Source organism: Eubalaena glacialis, chromosome 4, assembly GCF_028564815.1.
Source record: "Eubalaena glacialis isolate mEubGla1 chromosome 4, mEubGla1.1.hap2.+ XY, whole genome shotgun sequence".
In the NCBI taxonomy this organism is placed as follows: domain Eukaryota; kingdom Metazoa; phylum Chordata; class Mammalia; order Artiodactyla; family Balaenidae; genus Eubalaena; species Eubalaena glacialis.
Window position 1 is genome coordinate 89,142,647 of NC_083719.1, and position 24,968 is coordinate 89,167,614.

General features: G+C 37.3%; 1 protein-coding gene across 6 annotated transcripts in view; it reads left to right on the forward strand.

The window, feature by feature from the left end:
* Nucleotides 1–24,968, forward strand: part of FER (FER tyrosine kinase) — a 434,937-nt gene that overhangs the window by 6,174 nt on the left and 403,795 nt on the right. For 4 of the 6 annotated variants that reach the window (XM_061189502.1, XM_061189501.1, XM_061189497.1 and 1 more), the window contains exon 2: nt 9,199–9,344. The exons of the other annotated variants lie outside the window; for them this stretch is intronic. The gene's annotated coding sequence lies outside the window, so the exon portion shown is untranslated. The remainder of the gene's footprint in view (nt 1–9,198; nt 9,345–24,968) is intronic. 6 annotated transcript variants of the gene reach the window in all.

Here is a 24,968-nt window from a genome sequence, read left to right on the forward strand (position 1 = left end):
ACTGTAATGCTTGATGCTTGCTGCTGTTTCTTGGTCATGGTTTGACAGGAGTTGGACACTTCAGGAGTTTGTGTCCCTTCTACTCTCTGTATGTCTTCAGCTTGGGAAGATTTCCCAAGCTTCTCCTGTCAGTTGTTGGAACTTTTTGTTATTATACCAAGAATAATGCATTTGACTCTTCTACCAATATTCAGTTTTGGTAACAAATGGTTCAATAGCCACCCTAGCAGCCACATGACTTCTTACTTCGTGAGAATGTTTATACAGTGCTCTGACTTTCTCTTGAATTATATTTCCTTCAGAATCACATGCTTTCTATATACATTCGTATACAAGTTAGCCATCATTTCAACTTTTCAGTAAGGTTTTAAAATTTTGCTTTGGTAGGAGCAAAGGAAACATTTTAAGCGTAAACTTTTTGTTTGTTTTAGTATAGAGTCTGTGGTGTATGTTGGTCTTTCTATTGACGCTGATCCAGTCACTGTCACATTTCTTATCCATTCTGAATTTACTGCAAATTTATATATTTTGGTTAAGTACCATCACTTTGTCAGGCCTCTTTACTTTCTATGTATTGAATAAATTGGCAATAGTAGATTAATTAAAACAAACTGAACAGTGCAGTTGTATCAGATAATTTTTAATGACAAATAACTTGATGATCATTATCCTGATTATTTATAAACAATTATGTTGGACAAAGGATAAGAATTTTCATCTAGATTTATATATAATAGAACTTTTTGCAAAGCAGGAGACTGATTTCTTTCTCTTACCAATAGTTATGTGTGTGTATATATGTATATATATAATATATTGTATTATGATTATTTATGCATAGCCCTTTTTTATCCCCTCCTCAACATTTCTAAGGAAGAAACAGTTTCTGTCAGTAAAAGTTTTTGAGTAAATTACATGAATTCAGATATTGTTATGGGGGAGGGGCATTGACATTTCTTTAGTGCCTGCTAAAAATGTTAGGCATTTTTGTACATTTGTTTTTATTTTCATCACAGCCCTATAGATTGGGTAGCTTGTATTTTCTTTTTGTGATCTGGAACCAATCTTAGGTCACATCCAAGGAGATTTAGCTATAAAGTGATACCCGGGATTTAAATTTAGGTCTTTCATATGCTAAATCTCAAATAAATGAAATGATAAAAGTCTAAACATAGTGAACCATTAGCAGTCTGGACTTAACAGCAGTTTCAATTACTTGGGAGTGACTTTAAAAGTCCATTTTGAAGTATTTGAAGTTTTGCTGAAATAATTTCCCCTTATTGGAAGTGAGACCCTAAGGTATGCGTGACCTCACCTAACTGCCCAGTGTCTACATCTCACCCTGACTTTGTTCTCAGTTTTAAGTTATCCTGTATAACAACTTTTGTGAAGTGATAAAATGTTGCTTCTTTGTAAAAATTTTCCTGAAAAAGAAAGCCAGCTGCTAGAAGTGAAGAAAAAGTAGAGGCCTAAGAACGTGGTAGATCTTAGCCAGAAAATAGGCATTTTTCAATATGTTTAAAGATGGAATGTTGAATCCAGTGAGTCTGGATGTGAATCAATCTACCACACCTTCTAGGGAAACAAAACTTGCCTTGTGGAACATTGTTATTGAATGTTTCAGCTCTGTCAAAAATTCTCATGGTTTTTAAATTTCTTGAAAATGTCAGGGGTCTTATATTCATAAATTCTATCCCATTTCTCTTCTCTCTCACACTCAACAATAATATTGAAAGAGATTTGACTGTTTATAAATAGCTGCTACTTTCTAGAAGTTAATGTCATTCTGACAGATATCTTAAAATACTAACATAAACAATAGTATTCTCACTTAAAAGATAATATGGGTGTCCTTTTCTGAGTTTCACAATTCATTATAACAGAATAGTAGCTAGTCAGTGGTGATGGCCTCTTTCTAAGGTTCTGATGTTCTATTAATATTTTGGAGCCAATTTACCCCTTCACTGAAACTGGCAGTCTAAGCTTGAAGTGACTTAGCTTAGAGACACTTGCTATTAGATGTCCTTAAGGTAGCTTACATTGTAAAAATAACGCAGAAATGTTCTATGCTATACAAGAGGCAAGTTGTTGCAGGAATGGGACAGAGAGGAGGAAGGTGTGAGATTCTTCTTTTTTTGGTTATTCAACAAATGTTAGTAGAATACTCACTTCATGTAAGGTCTTACTTTATGGCTACAGATAATTTTAAAGTGTAGAGAAGTTTCAGACTGTTTCCTTGAGAGAGAGAGTAGATGTAGTGGAAAGAGCATGACTGTTAGAGCTAGACCCATTTAGGGTTGCATCTGTGCTACCAGTAATTAGTTGTATGAATTTAGGCAAATAATTTAATGTTTATATCTTCAGTTTTTTGTTTTTTGTTTTTGGTCTGAAAACTAACCTCAGTTTTGTCTAACTGGTAATGATACTAGATTTTTTAATACCTTTCAGTTGCATGAGACTAAACCCCTACTCACAGTATCTTAGGGCACTGGGACAAACAGGAGTATATTCTCTTCAGGTACGGTTGGATTCAAGGGCTCAATGGCCTCAGCAAACTCAGTGGCTTTCTCCTGTGTTAGATATGCTCTCAGGTAGGATTTCTCCATGTGGAGCTCCCTGATGGTTTACATTCTTTCAGTTTAGCAAGCCCAACGTAAAAAACACTTTTCCTACTCATAGTTTTAGCAAAAGCCCTGGGATTACATCTCATTGAATGAGTTAGCTCATTTTTCCATCCTTGATCCTGTGGTCAGGGGAATAGTATATGATGATAGGCCAGATCTGGATCAGGTGTTAACTACTGGAACTGGGAATAGGAAGTGTGGTCAGCCACGTGGTCTGAACCATGTGGACTGAGAGTCAGGGTTGGTGGTTCACTGAAAGAGAAAGAAGGTACTGTGACCATGGGAAGTGGGAGTGGATGCTGGGCAAGCAGAACCAAAAGACATTCACTGTAATCCTCCTAGTGTGCATCCGTGTCCTCCCTCATATATAAACTCTTGAAAAAATGCCCTCATCTAATATAATGCAGTGTTTCACTTAAAACTTCCAGTGCATTTACCACTTGACCCCGAGCAGAGGAAGACAACTCAAAGACTTGTTTAATTACTGCATCAAACTGTAAGTCTAGAATCGCTGGGTAGTTTCTCTCAGTTCTGTTTGAAAAGACAGCCTCAGGGTCAAGAAACTTATGGTTAAATCATAAATATAACTAATCGTAATAAAGCCAGTATTCAGTGATAGAAGGAAAATAACATAAGGACAATAAAAACTCTTAAGTAGAAAAGAGAAAAAGGGGAAGTAACCCACAGAGATTTTCCAATCCATGATCTGTACATATTTCATTGGTCAGGGGTGGCAAGGACTCTGCCTTGGCAGTGGAATAAGATTTTTGATTAACCAACATGGCTGTCTCTTCTTCTTCCACCCAGGAAGATCTTTGTTATTTTCCTCCTGGTCACAGCCAACATGGGTATTGAGAAGAATTCCCTTACTGGGGACTGCACAGTTTTAGCTACCCTTTTGCTACTGATGAGAGCTTGGAGTCCAGGGAAACATCCTGAGGGCTGAGCAATAACAAACCTTTGCTGGGAGTTTCTTAGTCAACACAACTTTCTTATAAACTTAGTAGGTTTTTGATTTATTTGTATTTGACCAACTTCTCCCCAGTACCCAAAGCCCAAAGCCTAGTCCTTGAATCAAACTATTGCCCTGGTATGTCTCTAAACAACTTTGCCACCCTAACCCAGTGAGTTGTTCTCCAACAGGGGGCATTATTTTATTTTTTTTTTACCTCGGGATATTTGGCAGTGTCTGGAGACATTATTATTATCACAATAGGGGGTGGTGGGGTGAGTAGGCAGGTGTCACTGGCATGTAGAGGTAGTGCCCAGGGATACTGTTAAACATCCTGCAATGCACAGGACAGCCTCCCACAACAAAGAATTTTCCAGTTCAATATGTCAATAGTACTGAGGTTTGGAATCAAGCAAATTCTAGGCTTCTCAATCTTCATCTTGGCCTCTGTCTCTAGGCCATTCAGAGCAACTTCTTGAAGTAACGGTGCACAACTAGTTTGTCCCTGCTCCCAGGCTGTAAATATATTTTTTGCTAGGATGGTTGGGGAGGAGTCCAGAGCACCAGGCTTTCCCCACCTTTTATTTTGTGTGGTTAAAGACCCGAATTTTAGTTTAGGGATATTTGATTTTCAACAATGTAAATTGCAAGATAATCAGCCATCTTGAATTTGTAATGAAAGACTGAAAAGATTTTCCTTTTATTAAGACTTCACTCAAAGTTTGCTTCTTTTTTGAGGGGCCTTACTGAAGACTGCTGCATAGTAGGCAATATACCAACATCCTGACATTTTTACTAAGTGCCCTTCAGTTCCATCCTTACTAGGCAAGTAGTCTGATTTTTAAGAGGTGGGAATTTACCAGATGTTTTGCTTATTATGGGTTGGTCACTTCTCACCCTATAATACAGGGATACCAGATTCCCTTCATTTTCTTTTATTGACTCAATCAGTTCTACATTTTAGGGCTGTCATTTGTAATTATTGATTTCCAGCATAAATTTTTATATTTGTCAGTCTTCTTCTGTATGCCAGTGATAGAAATCCAGTTAAAAAATCAATCCTTCCCATCTCTGTAAGTGGCAACTCCATTTTTGTTTATGCTCAGACCCCAAACCTCGAAGTTATCCTTAACTCTTTTTCTTTCACCTCCCCAATACAATCTTTCAGTATATTCTGTTGGCTTCAAAATATATCTGACATCTGACCAGTTCTTATCACTTCTACTTGGGTCACTCTGGTTCAACACCATCTTCTCTCTCCTACGTAACTCCTAGCAAGTCTCCCCACTACTACTGGTACTCTCAGAATATTTGCCTCAGAATACTAATAACATTCTTTTGAAAAGTAAGAGATTACATCACTTTTTCTCAGAATCTTTCACTAGCTTCCCGTGTAACTCAGAGTACAAGCTCAAGTCCTTAAAATGAGCTAGTTTTGTGGTCCTGCTCTCCCTCCCTCCTGAGGATCTTTCTCTGAACTCAGATTTTACTGTTGTCTCCACCGCTCACCCCATGTAGGCCTCTTTGGTCTTCCTTAAGTAGGTATTTTGACTTACTGTTCCCCCAGCCTGGAATGCTCTTCTCCAGATATCCATATGACTCACTTCCCTATCTCCTCTAGGTCGTTGCTCAAATAGCAATTCCTCTGTAAGTTCTTTGATTACCGAACAGAAATCTGAAATCTCCTACCTCCCCGATACTTGTTACCTTTTCCCGCCTTTTCCTTCATTATAGCCCTTATCCTTTTCCTGCTTTTTCTTTCTTTATAGCCCTTATCACCACTTGGCACTTTGTATATTTTACTTATTTATTTTGTATTTTTTTTCCTCTCTCTAGAATATAATCTCCATGAGGGCAGGAATTTTTGTCTCTGTTGTGTGTGTGTGTGTGTGTGTGTGTGTGTGTAGGAAAATGCATGACACATATTTTAGTAGCCTTCCAGCAAATATTTGTTGAATGAATTAATAAATAAGCAAAAATAGTTTATTGCATCATGTAATTGATAATTCTAAAACACTGATGAGAACACCCTGCAGAGGGAGAGAGATTACTCATTGAGCAAATCTTCTGTAGGGGAGAGGGGGAAAGTGTCATTAGATTTATTAACCTAGACTGTAAGTCAGTATAAGTATAAAAAATATGAAGTAACGGGACCCCTTGGTGGCACAGTGGTTAAGAATCCACCTGCCAATGCAGGGGACACAGGTTCAAGCCCTGGTCCGGGAAGATCCCACATGCTGCGGAGCAACTAAGCCCGTGCACCACAACTACTGAGCCTGCACTCTAGAGCCCGTGCTCTGCAACAAGAGAAGCCACCACAATGAGACGCCCCTGCACCACAATGAAGAGTAGCCCCCTGCTCGCCACAACTAGAGAAAGCCCGCGTGCAGCATCGAAGACCCAATGCAGCCAAAAATAAATAAATTAATTTATATATATATTAACAAAAAGGCCAAATCTATTCTAAGATAAATAAGGCTTTAAAAAAAATATGAAGTAACATAAGAAATATAAGTTAAAAAAATATAAGTAAATGTCTTACAGGGAAGGGAACCAAAGGGCTTTATTTCTCATTGGAGGTCTCTATCTTTAGGGGGATATTGTTTCTAGTTTCTAAGTTTGTCTGTTATGCAAATACCCTTGTAGTACCTTTTGCTTAGAAGGCTCTGACTGTACAGGAACTTGAGAAATCCAGAGAGAATTGTTTCCCAACAATAATTCTGCATTCCAGTAGCTACATCTGAACTCAGATGTGATTAAATCTAGAGATAAAATGTTTTCAAAGTTTTCTTCGTTTCTCTTGTCATCCCTTGGCACTTCTTTGGGTTGGCTCACTGTCAAATAGGTACTTACTGTGTTCTTTCAGTTTAGCAACCTCAGCTGAAAGTTTTCTTTCTGATTAGGTCCTGCAGAATTTTGGGATTGAGTCTTATTGGTCCAATTGGGTCACATGCTCATTCCTGAACCACTGCTTGGGGCAGGGAATATGCTGATTGTCCAGACCTGGGCGCCTATTCCACCTGCACCTATTCCAGGAACTTTCTGTTTATTCCAGGAACTTGAGAGTGGAAAGGATCAGTGCCACGCAAACTACAGTGATTGACAATAGAGAAGGGTGATTCTACAGAAGAAAATTTAAATGCTGCTACCAAAAGGAAGGGAGTTGAAAACAACACAGGTCCATCACTTACATTCACATGCAACTCACACTCATTTTTTTTTGAAAGCTTAGACTCTTATTGTATGTAGGCATTCCTGCCTGATCTATTTTTCACCTAACATCACATCATGAATAAGAAATTTTCTTTGAAAACATAATTTTAAATGGATATAAAATTAAATTTAAATTCATTGCTTGATTTTAGATATTTGGTTTATCAGAATTAGATTTTGGCTTATCAGAATTGGGATGTTACTTATTGGAGAAGTAAGAGAAGTAGAGATCAGAAGGAGAAGTAGGGCCAGGACTGGGGTGAGGCAAAAGAGATGCGTGGGACACAAAGTGTACGTCGATACTCACTTTTAGGGTCATGCAACTGCAGGGTGGCACTTGCATGACCCTGAGAGTGAGTGTCTCTGTAAATTTTGCACCCTGGGCACCTCTCTTGTCTCACCCTAGTCCTAGTCATAATGAGAAGCACATTCAGGGAATAGGAACTATGTTTGGCTGTGAGTGTGAGTTAGAGATGGTAACCTGTATAATTGAGCAAGTTGGTGGGAATGATTAAGGTGCACTAGATAGTAGTTATTATACATTTTCACTTGTCTATAGAAACCTTTGCTGAGCTCTGATAAGAATGATAATACCTTTGAAGTAATACAAGGAATATAAGTTTTATTCATGGGTTTATAGTAATTTGAATAAGGAAATGTTCCATTTAGAGATACTACCGAGAAAGCTGTTATTTATTTTTAACTCAAACTATTTCAAGTGGAATATTTTTTTTCATTGAAAAATAAAAATTGTAGAAAAGACTTGAGTTAGAGAGTGTTACATAAGTAATACCTGTGTACTTTGACTAGCTTCCTTAAGCAAGACATTTGCCACTGCTCAATGTTGGATATGAAATCCCAGTAGAATAGTTGTCTTTCTTGTTCTTACGTCTTTGAAAATAACTGTTTCTGTATCATAGTGAGAGGCTAGAATATGGAATTCTAGACAACTCTCAAGTTCCTTTGCTGATAGAGAAGAGAAGCTGGAAAAATTTTAAATTAAACAGATTGTCCAGTAATTTTGAGGTCTGTGTTTGAAGTGGAATTAGATAGCATATGTAATGTCTGTATACTTAGGTACACATTCACTACATTTTGTTTCTTGGAAATCTGTAAGTATTACTGTTTAATATTGGAGGTTTGATTTAAGATACTCTATTGAAAGCAGTATATAAGTCATGATTAAAACTTCCATATTTAAATATCATTTTAAGGCTTTGACAACTTTTGTCAAAGCCTTACTTTACACCAAAGTGTACAAATCAGAGAAAGCTGTAACTCCCCTTGGAATTTCATCCATTCAGTAGCCACTTGTTTGGTGGCTATAACGTTCAGGTATTGTGTAGGATGCTGGCTATATTAAGATAATCCCTGTCCTTAATCACGTCACAGTTTAGTGGAAGAAGAGGAATGTAATAACACTTTCATTGTATGTTGATTAGATTTCCAACCCGTTCTAGCATTGAGAACCTTGTCAAATCTAGAAGAGAGTAAAATGCTTGTTAGGGGGCAAAGAAGGAATGCTTTTGGAAATGCGTAAAAACCTTAGAAGAGTAGGAGACGTGGAAGATATTCCTGATATACTGTGTTTGGTTAGTTTCCTGACCAGAAAGAAAGGAATAATCTTATTTATTGGTAACATCTATGAAATGTCCTCTGATTCATGTGAAAGTCAAGGAAGCAAGGGAAATGACAGGAAACAGAATAGGCAAACAGAAAAGAGAAGCTTGAAAGAAGAGAGTTGATTACAAACCAAGAAGTCAGGGTTAGAAATACGAGGGCATGAGGCAAAAAATGAGAAACTGTGACAGGGCTGTAAACTGCACATTCAACATCAGTGATAAAGATGAGAGCCAGTGACCAAGGAACATCTTAGAAATTCTCCTAGTTTCAAGGATTGAATGAGAGCAGCCAACATCAGAGCCATGCTTTGGCATACCGAATCATGTTAGACAAAGAAAGTGGGTGTTTGCCAGGAGAATCCTTCCCAAACCTACCCAGCCTTTGACAAAGTTTTTCTTACATAGTTAATTATTTCTTTAGGCTGTAATATCTTAACATATTATATATAAAATATTTAAAATTTTGCTTCTTCTAATGTGTTTCAAACTTGAAATTAGTTTTATGCTGTGACAATGGAGAAAAACATGAATTACATCTTCAAAACTGAGGATATAGGTTAGGGAGAAGATAAAATGCATTACTTATTGGGAAAGTTGTGGAAAGAAAGGGGAGAGAGTAAGCAGGGGATGGACAAGCTAGGTAAGCATAGCATCCTGATTTTTAATGTTGTGAGCATGATGAACTGCCAGAGTTGATTTCCAGTAGGAGCCTACCATACTCCATGTGTCCATTTTTACCTTTTTCTCTGTAGTGAACAGTTCTGACTCCTTGAATTTCTTCTTGCAGCTCATGTTTTCTGCCTAGACATATGATCATTCCTGTGAGACTTCACTGCACGTTTTCTCAAGTGTCTTCCTCATCCCTAATGTGTAATCCTTCAACATGGACCTGCTACTTTAGCTAAGATATGACCAGCAACGAATAGTAGTAAGGTAGGATTACTTTACTCTTCTTAGTAAATTACTAAATAAATTTATATATATATACACACACACACATATATTAATACATATATATACATATATATATATATTTTTTCCTCTGAAACTGTGAAAACAGTTTTGACTTGTCTTAATTTTATAGTGTTCTTTATGTTATTCTCCTACCTAGGCAGGCTGCAATCATTTTGTATTTGTGTTATTTGTTTTTTTGCTTGGCATTTATCCTACTTCATTCTATTCCATTTGTGATTTAGTTATTATTTTTTTCAACTAACACTTACAGTCAGCAGAAGCCAAATCTGTATCTCTTTCCCGACCTGTGTGCCCACCAGTCCCATATTTTCAACTGCCTTGTACCAAACTCAGTGTATTTTATTTTTCTTCTTAAACACTTACTTCTCCTTCTGGTTTTTGTATTTCCATTAATAGCATTATTAGGCCATTATCTAATATAGTCCTGTATTCACTTACTATTTTATTCATTTATTTGATGCACATTAATAGGCTTTTATTAAGGATCAGAGAATTTCCTGGGGATTCTGGTGATATAATGATGGATAAGTTGGATATCCTATCTTTATAGCTTATATTCTAGAGGATGGGAGAGGTTAAAAACTACACTGACAAAATAATTAGGAATTGCAGTAAATTTTCTGAAGGAAAGCAAATGACTTGGAGATAAGGTGGCCGGAGCTACTTCAGATAGGGTGGTCACAAAAAGCTCCTCTAAGGAGTTGGTATTTAAGGTGAAACCTATATATGAGAAGGAGCTATTTCAAGGAGGGTGTGTGTGTGGGGGGGGCATGGTGGTGGTGATATTTTTGGTGGGGAAAGCATTCTCATTTGAAGGAATGGAAGAGTGAAATAAGTCAAACAGAGAAAGGCAAATACTGTGTGTTCTCACTTTTATGTGGAATCTTAAAAAGCCAAACTCATAGAAATAGAGAGTGGAATTGTGGTTGCCAGAGGCTGGGAAGTGGGAGAAATGGGGAGATGCTGGTCAAAGAGTGCAAACTCCTAGCTATAAGATGAATAAGTTCTGGGGATCTAATGTAGAACATGGTGAATCTAATTAAAAATACTGTATTATATACTTGAAAGTTTTTAAGAGAGTAGATCTTAAATGCTATCACCACTCACACACACACACACACACACGCACACGCACACGCACACACACACACAGACTCAGTTGTAATTATGTGAAGGTATGGAGATGTTAACCAACTTTATTGTGATAATCATTTTACAATGTATACATGCATCTAATTATCACATTGTACACCTTAAACTTACATATCTTATATGTCAATAATATCTCAATAAAGCTGGGTGGAAAAAAAGAAAAAAAAAGGAATAGTGGGTACAAAGACTTTGAAGGAGGAAAGAGCTTGGTGAATTTGAGGAATTTAAAAAACCGCATTGTGGCTGACATAGTAGGAGAAACCGAGATGGGTAGGAAGAAGTTATAGAAATATTCAGGGCTTTGAAGGGTTTGGCATGTAGTTTGTTTTGTTCTTAAACGATACCATCATTTTAGCTACTATGTGAGGAATGGACTAAGTGGGCTGGAACTGAAAGCTGGCAATTTTAGGAGCTAAGGTGAGAGATAGTGGTGCCCTGATTAAGATGCTAGCAACAAGAGCGAGATGGATGGATTTGAGATAACTTTCTTTTTTTTTAGTCAAAATCTCTGGATATTTTTGGTGTGGAAAGAGTGTTACTCAAGGATGACTCCATGATTTTTGGGTTTTGAGCAACTGGGTGGGTGCTAGCATCAGGTACAGAATCTTTTTAGATAATTATCTTTCCCATTATCTCAAGGATTAGTTGTTTTACCAAAAGGGAAATTAATTATAATGCTACAAATAACATTAGTGCTGGAAATAAAAGCATCTGACAAATTTGTAATAGGTACTAGTTAATACTTTGTTTTGCTTTACTTTAGGTGCAAACACATAGTTTTTAATTCAGTAGAAATTGAATAGATATTAAAGTAGATCTTTCCACTTCTGTGTTACTTATTTTTTCTAAGTTAATTAGTAGTCATATCTTTCTTTTGGTTTTTTTTGCTGAAGAATTTTTAGTGTTTTCAAAAGAGAGGAGTTAATATTTATTGTTTGTGACAAGCATTTGGCTAGCTGTTTTAAGTACTTTATTTTTTTTACAGTCCTGTGAGTTTTCCCTCTTCACATATGGTTATCTTTTGAGTTTTAGAGCTGAGAAGAAGTAGTTGAATAATGAGATTTTGTAGCTGGAAGGTTACCTTAGAGATATTCACTTCCTCTTCTTTCAGCTGAGACCTAGAGAGCTTCCATGACCTGCCCAGGATCACACAGTTGATTTTCAAGTTTGCTGAGACTAGTGCTGCTTTTACCCCTTATGCTTCCATCAAGCTGGCATCTTCTCAGAGAAAGCCATCTTCCCACCCTTTCAGTATTTCATTTTGAAAATGTTCAGTGCTTCAGAAAAAATGGAAAATGCGGGACAATGAACACCCATATTACCTTTCATCTGTATTCACTCACTGTTAATTTTTGCTACATTTTCTCTCTTTATATATTTATATATTTTAAAAACCACTGGAAACTATATTAAAAATGTATATTATATTTATATTATAATATATAAATATATAATATAAATTTTTAAGCGTGCATTTCCTAAGAATATGGATAATTTTCTGCATGATTATAATATCAATATTTATATAAGAAAATTAACATTAATTTAAGAATATGTTTAATATAATGGTCCATATTCAGATCTCCCCAGTTGTCCGTAAAAATTTTTTTTTTGAGTTTTTTGGATTTAGGATTCAATCAGGTTTCATGCACTGTATTTGATTCTTATCTCTTTATTCTCTTTTAATCTTGAACAGTCCCCACCTCTTTTTGTTTTTCATTATCTATCTGTATTTTCTCTTAAAATATATAGTTTGTGTATACTTAATGTCTTTCTTGAGAATTGCCTGGTTTCTGAGAGCATTATTCATCCAAAACTTATTTGCAGTTTGCTTTTTCCTTCCAATTCTCTGAGGTTGCTGGAGATAAAATTGTTTATTCCAAGCTTTTTTTAAAAAACGTCAATCCAACTTTAAATATGCATTGGCTGAGGTTTCTACATTTGGTTGCATTAAGTTAAAGATAAAAAAAAAAACTGGGAAATTTATGTTGTATTCAACCCACTGGCACCAGTTGGCAATTGAAATTCATTTAAAACAACTGAAGTCTGCAGGAGTTATTCCCTCACCTACTGTGGCCCACTCCCACCTCCCAACCAGTTGATTATACCTAGGAATATATATGTAGTCACTGTGGACATTACAAAGCTGTAGCAGTCTAAGTCTTCATCTTTGAAAAATGCACAATTTCAAGTGGGAAGTAGATTGAAATGCAAATGATATATGAGCAAGTTAGTAGAGACAACCAGAGCTAGGCACAATAAGAAAAGATCTAAGTACCTGCTCTCTCTGGTACTTGTGTAGGGCTGGCCTTCAGTGAGTGTTCTCTTTCTTCCTTCCTTGCTGGCTTTTGAGTTTCACAGATTTGTTTGGTTTTCTTTAAGAATTACATGGCATTTAGGAACAAGTGGAGCTTTGTGGGGAGGAAGTAAGAGGTAAGTTTTAAGCAGTATTTTCAAAGTGGGGAGAGTCATATTTTGGTTGAGGGGAAAGGAGGAAAGTGCCAGTGAGGAAGAAACTACTCTGGATGTTTTAGGGATGTCTATGAAGACTTTTCCTTCTTTTTCCTTCAGCCAGGATTAGATTACACTTCTGTGTTTTTACTATACTTGGTACAGGGATTCCTTAGAGCAGTTATTGTTAGGTATTAGAACTCTTCCTTTCCTCTAATAAGCTTCCTGAGGCTGTGACCAGTACTTTTTTATCTCTGTACTCAGGACTTCACTTAGTGTCTGGCATATTGTAGACATTTTAAAAGTACTTATTGGATGAATAAATAAATGAATGAAAGGCGTTTACTAAGACATAGAGCAAAAAGACAAAGATTCCTTTCCTGGGCAACTACAGTAATGGTTCAACCTGTGGTTAGATCAATTTATTGTTGAGGTGCTGAATTAGAGCTAGAATTGGTTCAGGTAAAACCTGAAAAAAATGAGGGAATAGAGAAGGATGAGACTTTTGATTCAGGAGCCTGGGATATGGAACAGGGATAAAATTGTTCAGTAGAAACCAGAAGCATTCTGTGAGAGGGGTCAAGATTCTGTTATGTGAATACAATTGGGAGATTTTTCTGTCTCATGATATAAATACCTTTGCCATTTTCTGAATAAAAATAAATTAACTATATTTGAGGGAGAAATAATTTTTTTTTTTTTTGGCCGTGCCGTGTGGCATGAGAGATCTCAGTTCCCCGACCAGGGATCGAACCTTTGCCCCCTGCATTGCGAGCATGGGGTCTTAACCACTGGACTGCCAGGGTAGTCCCATGAAGGAGAAATAATTTTTAATGTTAAGCATTCATCTCTGAAATTAGATTTTTATCTTCTCAGTCCTCAGTCTTAAAAAAAACTTGTTGGGGAGTCTTTTCTTTAAATTTTGTTAACATTATAAAATGAATATATCCTCTTATAAAAATACAAACTAGAGATACATAAAATAAAAAGTGACATTCTTCCCAGTATTCTAACTCTCATTCTTCAGAGGTAGCTAATGTTAAAGGTTTGATGTGTATCAGTTTGAACTTTTAAAACGTGTATAGTCATCCCTTGGTGTCTGCAAGGGATATCAATGATGCAGGACCCCCTGCTGATACCAGAATCTGAGGATGCTCAAGTCTCTTATATAGGTGGCATGGTATTTGCATGTCGCCTACACACATCCGCCCATGTACAGGCTACCTCAGAGATATCGTGGGTTTGGTTCCAGGCTACTGCAATAAAGCGAATATTGCAGTAAAGCAAGTCACACTAATTTTTTGGTTTCCCAGTGCATGTAAAAGTTATGTTTACACTGTACTGTGGTTTACTAAGTGTGCAATAAATAGCATTATGTTTTAAAAAACAATGTACATACCTTGATTAAAAAATGCTTTATTGCTGAAAAATGCTAACCATCATCTGAGCCTTCAGTGAATCATAGTAGTAACATCAAAGATCACTGATCACAGATCACCATAACAGATATAATAGTAATGAAAAGTTTGAATTACTGAGAGAATTACCAAAATGTAACACAGAGACATGAAGTGAGCAGCTGCTGTTGGAAAAATGGCGCCGATAGACTTGCTTGATGTGGGGTTGCTACAGACCATCAATTTGTAAAAAACGCATTATCTGCGAAGTGAAAGAAAGTGGAGTGCAATAAAACGAGGTATGCCTGTACTTTAAATCATCTCTAGATTACTTATAATACCTAAAACAATATGAATGTTATAGAAATAGTTGCTGGCCTGTGGCAAGTTCAAGTTTTGCTTTTTGGAACTTTGAGGAATTTTTTTTTCTTGAATATTTTGATCCACGGTTGGTTGAATTCATGGATGTGGAACCTGTGTATATGAAGGGCCAACTGTATTAAAAAACATGTGTGTTTATATTTGTATAATTTAAAAAAGAGGATCATTTGATATACATATTCTGAAATTTGCTTTTCCTACTTGTCCTTTCATTTCTACTTATACTTCATGTACTTCCAAAATTTGTTTGATGTGACTTTTTTTTTTTTTAATAAATTTATTTATTTATTTTTGGCTGCGTTGGGTCTTCGTTGCCGCACGTGGGCTTTCTCTAGTTGCAGCGAGAGGGGGCTACTCTTTGTTGCGGGGCTTCTCATTGCGGTGGCTTCTCTTGTGGAGCACAGGCTCTAGGTGCACAGGCTTCAGTAGTTGTGGCACGCGGGCTCAGTAGTTGTGGCTCACAGGCTCTAGAGTGCAGGCTCAGTTGCTCCGTGGCATGTGGGATCTTCCCGGACCAGGGCATGAACCTGTTTCCCCGGCATTAGCAGGTGGATTCTTAACCACTACGCCACCAGGGAAGCCCTGATGTGACTTTATATTTGAAACATAAGAGGACAGAATCACGAGCAGAGAGTAACAGACAAAACGCAGAGTTAATCGAATGTCTGAGGAAGATAAATTTAAAAAGCTCATGCTAAGGAAAATACCTGCTAGTTTTTATTTGTGTAATTGCTATCTTTGACTTGTTTAATCTCTATGAAATTGTAAAATTTCATAGTAATCATTTTTCATATGATACACTTCAGAATAAACACATCAAAGATAATTAGAGTCAAACTTTGAGGCTCATGGAGTACATCTATGGGAATACACCTATATGCCTGACATTGTATGAGAAACATGAGGATACAGTCATGAATAGGATACTGTTATTCCTGAATGTTATGATAACAAAGGGCAGAGGCAAGAGAAGGCTGCCTAGTGGAGGTGATCTGAGCACAGTCTTGAAATACTAGTAAGAGGTAGTGAAGCTTTAAAAAAAAGTGGCTAGGGGGAAGAAAGAAGGATTGATTAAGAGTTGCAGGTTTTTAGGACAAGTACAGTAGAAAGAAAGTTAAGGGAGGTCAGTTGATTCACAGTGTGTAGGGAAAGAAGTAGGGGGGCTCTATGTCCTAGTTTGTCTAGGACAGACCAGGTTTACACCTGTAGTCCTGGCATAATGAAGAAGAGCTCCTCATTTTACTCTGAAAAGTACCCTAGTTCTGGATAAGTGATATCCTTACCCTAGAAGGGAGAGAATATAGGGGGAGCTGATAAAGTTTAGAGGAAATAATGGGTGACTGGAGATCATTTTGAGGTCAAAGAGTAGGTATAGTAGCAGTTTAGACTCCAGAGAGGAGTAGGAAGGTAGTAGGTTATGGTCTAAAACTAGAATAGTAAAATTTACCATTGCAGAGATGAAACAGTTTTGGATTCAGATTATGGCCAGTAGCAATGGGTAGTTGAAATGGACTTGATTGAATGGATCTTTGGAGAAGAGAAAGACTACAGAGGTTAAAATCTCTGTGGATGAAGATAAGACTTGGGTTGGAGAATAAGATTGGGAGCAAGTGGAGATTGAGAGCCAGATTTGGAAATAATAACAGCAAGGTGGAATAGAATTTGGTAGAGCTGAATGGTGTAAATTTCAAAGGAGAAGATGTTTTTGAATAAGATTGGAAGAGCAGTGATTTGGAAATGGCACTAGGGAATCAGGATACTGTTACCCACCTCTCATCCCCCCCTGCCTCCCCCCTCCCCGCCCCCCAGCCCCATGGATGTGGGTGGTGGAATGTAGGGAAGGTGTAGTCTCCACGTGAGAGCCTGTGTTTTGGGGGAACCAGGTTTCTGACGGGAATGAAAGGGTAGAGATTTAGGGAAGTTCATTTACAAACTGAATGGAATTCTAGAAGAACAATTTAGGAAGAAAACAGATTTGTTGGAACATGACTGTAGAGAAGGATGGGACAGGAGTGGGGGTTAGGCCTTGCCTTTTGGGAAAAGATGGAATTACACAAAAAAGCCAAGAATGAAATTGACTTTCCTCCATGTTTTAAAGAGTGGCACAAAGTTTGCCTGATATGGGCTCTCTGACAGGCTTTCTCATTGCAGAGTAGGGACTGGCTTTGGCCTAGATCATATAACTTATAGCTGATGAAACCTTGTTGGTTGCCATTCTGTTAGTATATGTGTGCCTTTAATGAGCCTATTTGAAAGTACACATGGATTTTGAAATTATTTTTACTTCTCCCTACATTGTTACTCTCCTTGAAGGAAAAAAATTTGGCCTTAATTTGAAAACTGAACTCTTTTATAATAATTGATCATATAGGAAGAGTTAAAAGGTCAAGAGGTATCTAGATAACAGTTATAGTTTGAGAATTTAGGGCATACAAGTTAGTATGCATTGTGCACTTAACCCTTTTAACTTTGTTCCCCTGTTTTCCTTCAAATTAGTCATGGTTCGCAAACATGTTCCCCATTTTCCCACCTGTGTATCCTTGCTTATGTTCAAACTTGTATTTAGAAAGGAGCCCTCCTCCATCACTTGGTCTTCTATGTTCTCTCTTGTGTGGGTGCTCTCTCTCTCTCATGCTTTATTAGCAATGACTGCTTTTTAATGTCTCTCCAAAGCCGGACACACTAAATACTTTTATCTCATCTAATCTTCACAATAACCCTGCAAACTAGGTATTACTATCCCCATTTTAAAGATAAGAAACCGATCTTTTAGGAGGTTAATTAAAATGCGCAGTTACACAGTTATGAAATGGTAGAGTTAGGATTTCAACCCAGGACTGTTTCCAAAGCCACCTCTACACACACCTTTGCAGAGAGACATGCATGTACATGAGCTCCTTTCACGACTATCCCTCAAGGCTTGCCAGAGATTTTTTTTTTTTTTTTGATTAAAAATAGTTTTTCTAGCTTTAATGAGATATAATTGACATATAACATTGTATAAGTTTAAGGTGTAGAGCATGATACACATATAATTGTGAAATGATCTTCTCTTCTTAATAAAGGTGTTTTGAGTACTCTGCTCAGCTGTACTCTTTCCTTTCTCTGTGTCTTTGTAGCACTTTGTACCTCAGGCTTTTATATTCTGTGGAGGCTTCCCTGATTGTCTCTAGAAATGTGGTACATGCTTCCCCTGTATCCCCACTGAGCTCATAACCAATTTGTATTTGCGAACCTGTTTAATTATATGGCATTTGTTTGTTTCCACATTTGTTACCCCTAGTAGGTGGTGAGCTTCTTGAGACTAGGGGCTGTAATTTTATGCATCTTGGTATTCCCAGCACTGAGAAATATGCCTGGCAAATAGGTGCTCACTACTGTCGCTGAATGAATTTTGAATGAATTGTGTCATTGTTACCTGTGAACTTGTCTATTTATTCTTAATACACAGTAAATTGTTTGAAGGCAGTAATCCAGGATTTTATTTATCTTTGTATCCCTAACAGTATCTCTCCCATGGTTACTCAATAAATACCTGTTGATTTATATAATAGCTTAAAACAAATAAATAAAAATTCTGTTAATAATCCTGCTCTGCCCAAATAATTTTAAATATCAGTACTTCAAATACATTTTTAAAATAAAAAAAAACAGTTAATTTAAAATCAAACATGTTCATTTGTTTATAACCTCACACAGTTTTATTCAGTGTTCTCTCTCAATGAAACATCATTATCTATTAATGCTGTTCCCATAGGCTGTCTAGCCAATCTAGTGCTGTTTCAGTTGAATTTAACTTTTATTTTAAATTAAGCTAAAGCAACACTTTGAAATAAGGGAAGTGTAGGAGGAGTTTTAGATACCATATCTGTAAGGTGGTCAAGGTCACCATATATTAACTGATAATGAATGATGTTGTCTTTGTGGTTAAACTTTGGTGACTGTTCATTCCAGCCTGTTTAACTGCTTCTGAAAAAGCACCTCATTTGTATTCATGTGAGGTCAATTTTTTGTTTTGTAACTGTGGTTATTACTTGCACACTTGGTGGCTTTTTGTGACTTTTTTTCTGTCTTGCTGCAAGCAGCTTAAGACTTTGTTCACATAGTCACTGTTTCTGACTTCTGTCACTATTGAAACATATAAAAGGTAAGAAATACTGTTAAGTAATTATTTTTGTACTTTGGCAAATGATTTTATAGTCTTTATCAATGAACAAACATATTCTGATAAAGTAACTTGAACCATAAACTGATTTTGATGGGTTTTTTTAGTCAAGGATTATAAATTCAAATTCTATTAAATTTCTTTTTTTAATTTTTAAATTTAATTTATTTTTTTATACAACAGGTTCTTATTAGTCATCAATTTTATACACATCAGTGTATACATGTCAATCCCAATCACCCAATTCATCACACCAACATCCCCACCCCCCCACGGCTTCCCCACCTTGGTGTCCATACGTTTGTTCTCTACATCTGTGTCTCAACTTCTGCCCTGCAAACCAGTTCATCTGTACCATTTTTCTAGGTTCCACATACATGCGTTAATATACGATATTTGTTTTTCTCTTTTTGACTTCACTCTGTATGACAGTCTCTAGATCCATCCACGTCTCAACAAATGACCCAATTTCATTCCTTTTTATGGCTGAGTAATATTCCATCGTATATATGTACCACATCTTCTTTATCCATTCGTCTGTTGATGGGCATTTAGGTTGCTTCCATGACCTGGCTATTGTAAATAGTGCTGCAATGAACATTGGGGTGCATGTGTCTTTTTGAATTATGGTTTCTCTGGGTATATGCCCAGTAGTGGGATTGCTGGATCATATGGTAATTCTATTTTTAGTTTTTTAAGGAACCTCCATACTGTTCTCCATAGTGGTTGTATCAATTTACATTCTCACCAACAGTGCAGAGGGTTCCCTTTTCTCCACACCCTCTCCAGCATTTGTTGTTTGTAGATTTTCAGATGATGCCCATTCTAACTGGTGTGAGGTGATACCTCATTGTAGTTTTGACTTGCATTTCTCTAATAATTAGCGATGTTGAGCATCTTTTCATGAGCTTCTTGGCCATCTGTATGTCTTCTTTGGAGAAATGTCTATTTAGGTCTTCTGCCCATTTTTGGATTGGGTTGCTTGTTTTCTTAATATTGAGCTGCATGAGATGTTTATATAGTTTGGAGATTAATCCTTTGTCTGTTGATTCATTTGCAAATATTTTCTCCCATTCTGAGGGTTGTCTTTTCGTCTTGTTTATGGTTTACTTTTCTGTGCAAAAGCTTTGAAGTTTCATTAGGTCCCATTTTTTAATTTTTGTTTTTATTTCCATTACTCTAGGAGGTGGATCTAAAAAGATCTTGCTGTGATTTATGTCAAAGAGTGTTCTTCCTATGTTTTACTCTAAGAGGTTTATAGTGTCCGGTCTTACATTTAGGTCTCGAATCCATTTTGAGTTTATTTTTGTGTATGGTGTTAGGGAGTGTCCTAATTTCATTCTTTTACATGTAGCTGTCCAGTATTCCCAGCACCACTTATTGAAGAGACTGTCTTTCTCCATTGTATATCCTTGCCTCCTTTGTCATAGTTTTGTTGACCATAGGTGCATGGGTTTGGTGCATGGGTTTATCTCTGGGCTTTCTATCTTGTTCCATTGATCTATGTTTCTGTTTTTGTGCTGGTACCATATTGTCTTGATTACTGTAGCTTTCTAGTATAGTCTGAAGTCAGGGAGTCTGATTCCTCCAGTTCCTTTTTTTTCCCTCAAGACTGCTTTGGCTATTCGGGGTCTTTTGTGTCTGCATACAAATTTTAAGATTTTTTGTTCTAGTTCCGTAAAAAATGCCATTGGTAATTTGATAGGGATTGCATTGAATCTGTAGATTGCTTTGGGTAATATAGTCATTTTCACAATATTGATTCTTTCAATCCAAGAACATGGTATATCTCTCCATCTATTTGTATCATCTTTAATTTCTTTCATCAGTGTCTTATAGTTTTCTGCATACAGGTCTTTTGTCTCCCTAGGTAGGTTTATTCTTCTTGTTGCAGTGGTAAATGGGAGTGTTTCTTGATTTCTCTTTCAGATTTTTCATCATTAGTGTATAGGAATGCAAGAGATTTCTGTGCATTAATTTTGTATCCTGTAACTTTATGAAATTCATTGACTAGCTCTAGTAGTTTTCTGGTGGCATCTTTAGGATTCTCTATGTATAGTATCATGTCATCTGCCAACAGTGACAGTTTTACTTCTTCTTTTCCAATTTGTATTCCTTTTATTTCTTTTTCTTCTCTGATTGCCGTGGCTAGGACTTCCAAAACTATGTTGAATAATAGTGGTGAGCATGGACATCCTTGTCTTGTTCCTGATCTTAGAGGAAATGCTTTCAGTTTTTCACCATTGAGAATGATGTTTGCTGTGGGTTTGTCATATATGGTCTTTATTATGTTGAGGTAGGTTCCCTCTATGCCTACTTTGTGGAGAGTTTTTATCATAAATGGGTGTTGAATTTTGTCAGAAGCTTCTTTTGCATCTATTGAGATGATCATATGGTTTTTCTTCTTCAGTTTGTTAATATGGCGTATCGCATTGATTGATTTGCGTATATTGAAGAATCCTTGCATCCCTGTGATAAATCCCACTTGATCATGGTGTATGATCCTTTTAATGTGTTGTTGTATTCTGTTTGCTAGTATTTTGTTGAGGAATTCTGCATCTATATTCATCAGTGATATTGGTCTGTAATTTTCTTTTTTTGTAGTATCTTTGTCTGGTTTTGGTATCAGGGTAATGGTGACCTCACAGAATGAGTTTGAGAGTGTTCCTTCCTCTGCAATGTTTTGGAAGAGTTTGAGAAGGATTGGTGTTAGCTCTTCTCTAAATGTTTGATAGAATTCACCTGTGAAGGCATCTGGTCCTGGACTTTTGTTTGTTGGGAGATTTTTAATCACAGTTTCAATTTCATTACTTGTGATTGATCTCTTCATATTTTCTATTTCTTCCTGGTTCAGTCTTGGAAGATTATACCTTTCTAAGAATTTGTCCATTTCTTACAGGTTGTCCATTTTATTGGCATAGAGTTGCTTGTAGTAGTGTCTTAGAGTGCTTTGAATTTCTGCGGTGTCTGTTGTAACTTCTCCTTTTTCATTTCTAATATTATTGATTTGAGTCTTCTCCCTCTTTTTCTTGATGAGTCTGACTAATGGTTTATCAATTTTGTTTATCTTCTCAAAGAACCAGCTTTTAGTTTTATTGATCTTTGCTATTGTTTTCTTTGTTTCTATTTCATTTATTTCTGCTCTGATCTTTATGATTTCTTTCCTTCAGCTAACTTTGGGTTTTGTTTGTTCTTCTTTCTCTAGTTCCTTTAGGTGTAAGGTTAGATTGTTTATTTGAGATTTTTCTTGTTTCTTGAGGTAGGCTTGTATAGCTGTAAACTTCCCTCTTAGAACTGCTTTTGCTGCATCCCATAGGTTTTGGATCGTCGTGTTTTCATTGTCATTTGTCTCTAGGTATTTTTTGACTTCCTCTTTGATTTCCTCAGTGATCTCTTGGTTATTTAGTAACCTATTGTTTAGCCTCCATGTGTTTGTGTTTTTTATGTTTTTTCCCCTGTAATTCATATCTAATCTCATAGCGTTATGGTCAGAAAAGATGCTTGATATGATTTCAATTTTCTTATATTTACTGGGGCTTGATTTGTGCCTCAATATGTGATCTATCCTGGAGAATGTTCCATGCGCACTTGAGAAGAACGTGTAATCTGCTGTTTTTGGATGGAATGTCCTATAAGTATCAATTAAATCTATCTGGTCTATTGTGTCATTTAAAGCTTCTGTTTCCTTATTTATTTTCATTTTGGATGATCTGTCCATTGGTGTAAGTGAGGTGTTAAAGTCCCCCACTATTATTGTGTTACTGCCAATTTCCTCTTTTGTAGCTGTTAGCAGTTGCCTTATGTAATGAGGTGCTCCTATGTTGGGTGCCTGTAGATTTATAATTGTTATATCTTCTTCTTGGATTGATCCCTTGATCATTATGTAGTGTCCTTCCTTGTCTCTTGTAACATTCTTTATTTTAAAGTCTATTTTATCTGATATGAGAATTGCTACTCCAGCTTTCTTTTGATTTCCATTTGCATGGAATATCTTTTTCCATCCCCTCACTTTCAGTCTGTATGTGTCCCTAGGTCTGAAGTGGGTCTCCTGTAGACAGAATATATATGGGTCTTGTTTTTGTATCCATTCAGCAAGCCTGTGTGTTTTGGTTGGAGCATTTAATCCATTCACGTATAAGGTAATTATCGATATGTATGTTCTTATGACCATTTTCTTAATTGTTTTGGGTTTGTTTTTGTAGGTCCTTTTCTTCTCTTGTGTTTCCCACTTAGAGAAGTTGCTTTAGTATTTGTTGTAGAGCTGGTTTGGTGGTGCTGAATTCTCTTAGCTTTTGCTTGTCTGTAAAGCTTTTGATTTCTCCATCGAATCTGAATGAGATCCTTGCTGGGTAGAGTAATCTTGGTTGTAGCTTCTTCCCTTTCATCACTTTAAGTATATCATGCCACTCCCTTCTGGCTTGTAGAGTTTCTGCTGAGAAATCAGCTGTTAACCTTATGGGAGTTCCCTTATATGTTGTTTGTCATTTTTCCCTTGCTTCTTTCAATAATTTTTCTTTGTCTTTAATTTTTGCCAGTTTGATTACTATGTGTCACGGCATGTTTCTCCTTGGGTTTATCCTGTATGAGACTCTCTGTGCTTCCTGGACTTGGATGTCTACTTCCTTTCCCATGTTAGGGAAGTTTTCGACCATAATCTCTTCAAATATTTTCTCTGGTCTTTCCTCTCTCTCTTCTCCTTCTGGGACTCCTGTAATGTGAATGTTGTTGCGTTTAATGTTGTCCCAGAGGTCTCTTAGGCTGTCTTCATTTCTTTTTATTCTTTTTTCTTTAGTCTGTTCTGCAGAAGTGAATTCCACCGTTCTGTCTTCCAGGTCACTTATCTGTTCTTCTGCCTCAGTTATTCTGCTATTGATTCCTTCTAGTGTAGTTTTCATTTCAGTTATTGTATTGTTCATCTCTGTTAGTTTGTTCTTTAATTCTTCTAGGTCTTTGTTAAACATTTCTTGCGTCTTCTCGATCTTTGCCTCCATTCTCTTTCCGAGGTCCTGGATCATCTCCACTATCATTATTTTGAATTCTTTTTCTGGAAGGTTACCTATCTCCACTTCATTTAGTTGTTTTTCTGGGGTTTTATCTTGTTCCTTCATCTGGTACATAGTCCTCTGCCTTTTCATCTTGTGTATCTTTCTGTGAATGTGGTTTTTGTTCCACAGGCTGCAGGATTGTAGTTCTTCTTGCTTCTGCTGTCTGCCCTCTGGTGGATGAGGCTATCTAAGAGGCTTGTGCACGTTTCCTGATGGGAGGGACTGGTGGTGGGTAGAGCTGACTGCTGCTGTGGTGGGCAGAGCTCAGTAAAAGTGTAATCCGCTTGTCTGCTGATGGGTGAGGCAGGGTTCTCTGCCTGTTGGTTGTTTGGCCTGAGGCAACCCAACACTGGAGCCTGCCTGGGCCCTTTGGTGGGGCTAATGGCAGAGACTCTGGGAGGGCTCACGCCAAGGAGTACTTCCCAGAACCACTGCTGCCAGTGTCCTTGTCCCCACGGTGAACCACAGCCACCCCTGCCTCTGCAGGAGACCCTCCAACACTAGCAGGTACATCTGATTCAGTCTCCCCTGGGGTCACTGCTCCTTCCCCTGGGTCCCGATGTGCACACTGCTTTGTGTGTGCCCTCCAAGAGTGGAGTCTCTGTTTCCCCCAGTCCTGTCAAAGTCCTGCAATCAAATCCCACTAGCCTTCAAAGTCTGGTTCTCTAGGAATGCCTCCTCCTGTTGCCGGACCCCCAGGTTGGGAAGCCTGATGTGGGGCTCAGAACCTTCACTCCAGTGGGTGGACTTCTGTGGTATAAGTGTTCTCTAGTCTGTGAGTCACCCACCCAGCAGTTATGGCATTTTATCTTACTGTGATTGCGCCCCTCCTACCATCTCATTGTGCCTTCTGCTTTGTCTTTGGATGTGGGGTATCTTTTTTGGTGAGTTCCAGTGTCTTCCTGTCGATGATTGTCCAGCAGCTAGTTGTGATTCCGGTTTTCTCACAAGAGGGAGTGAGAGCACGTCCTTCTACTCTGCCATCTTCCTA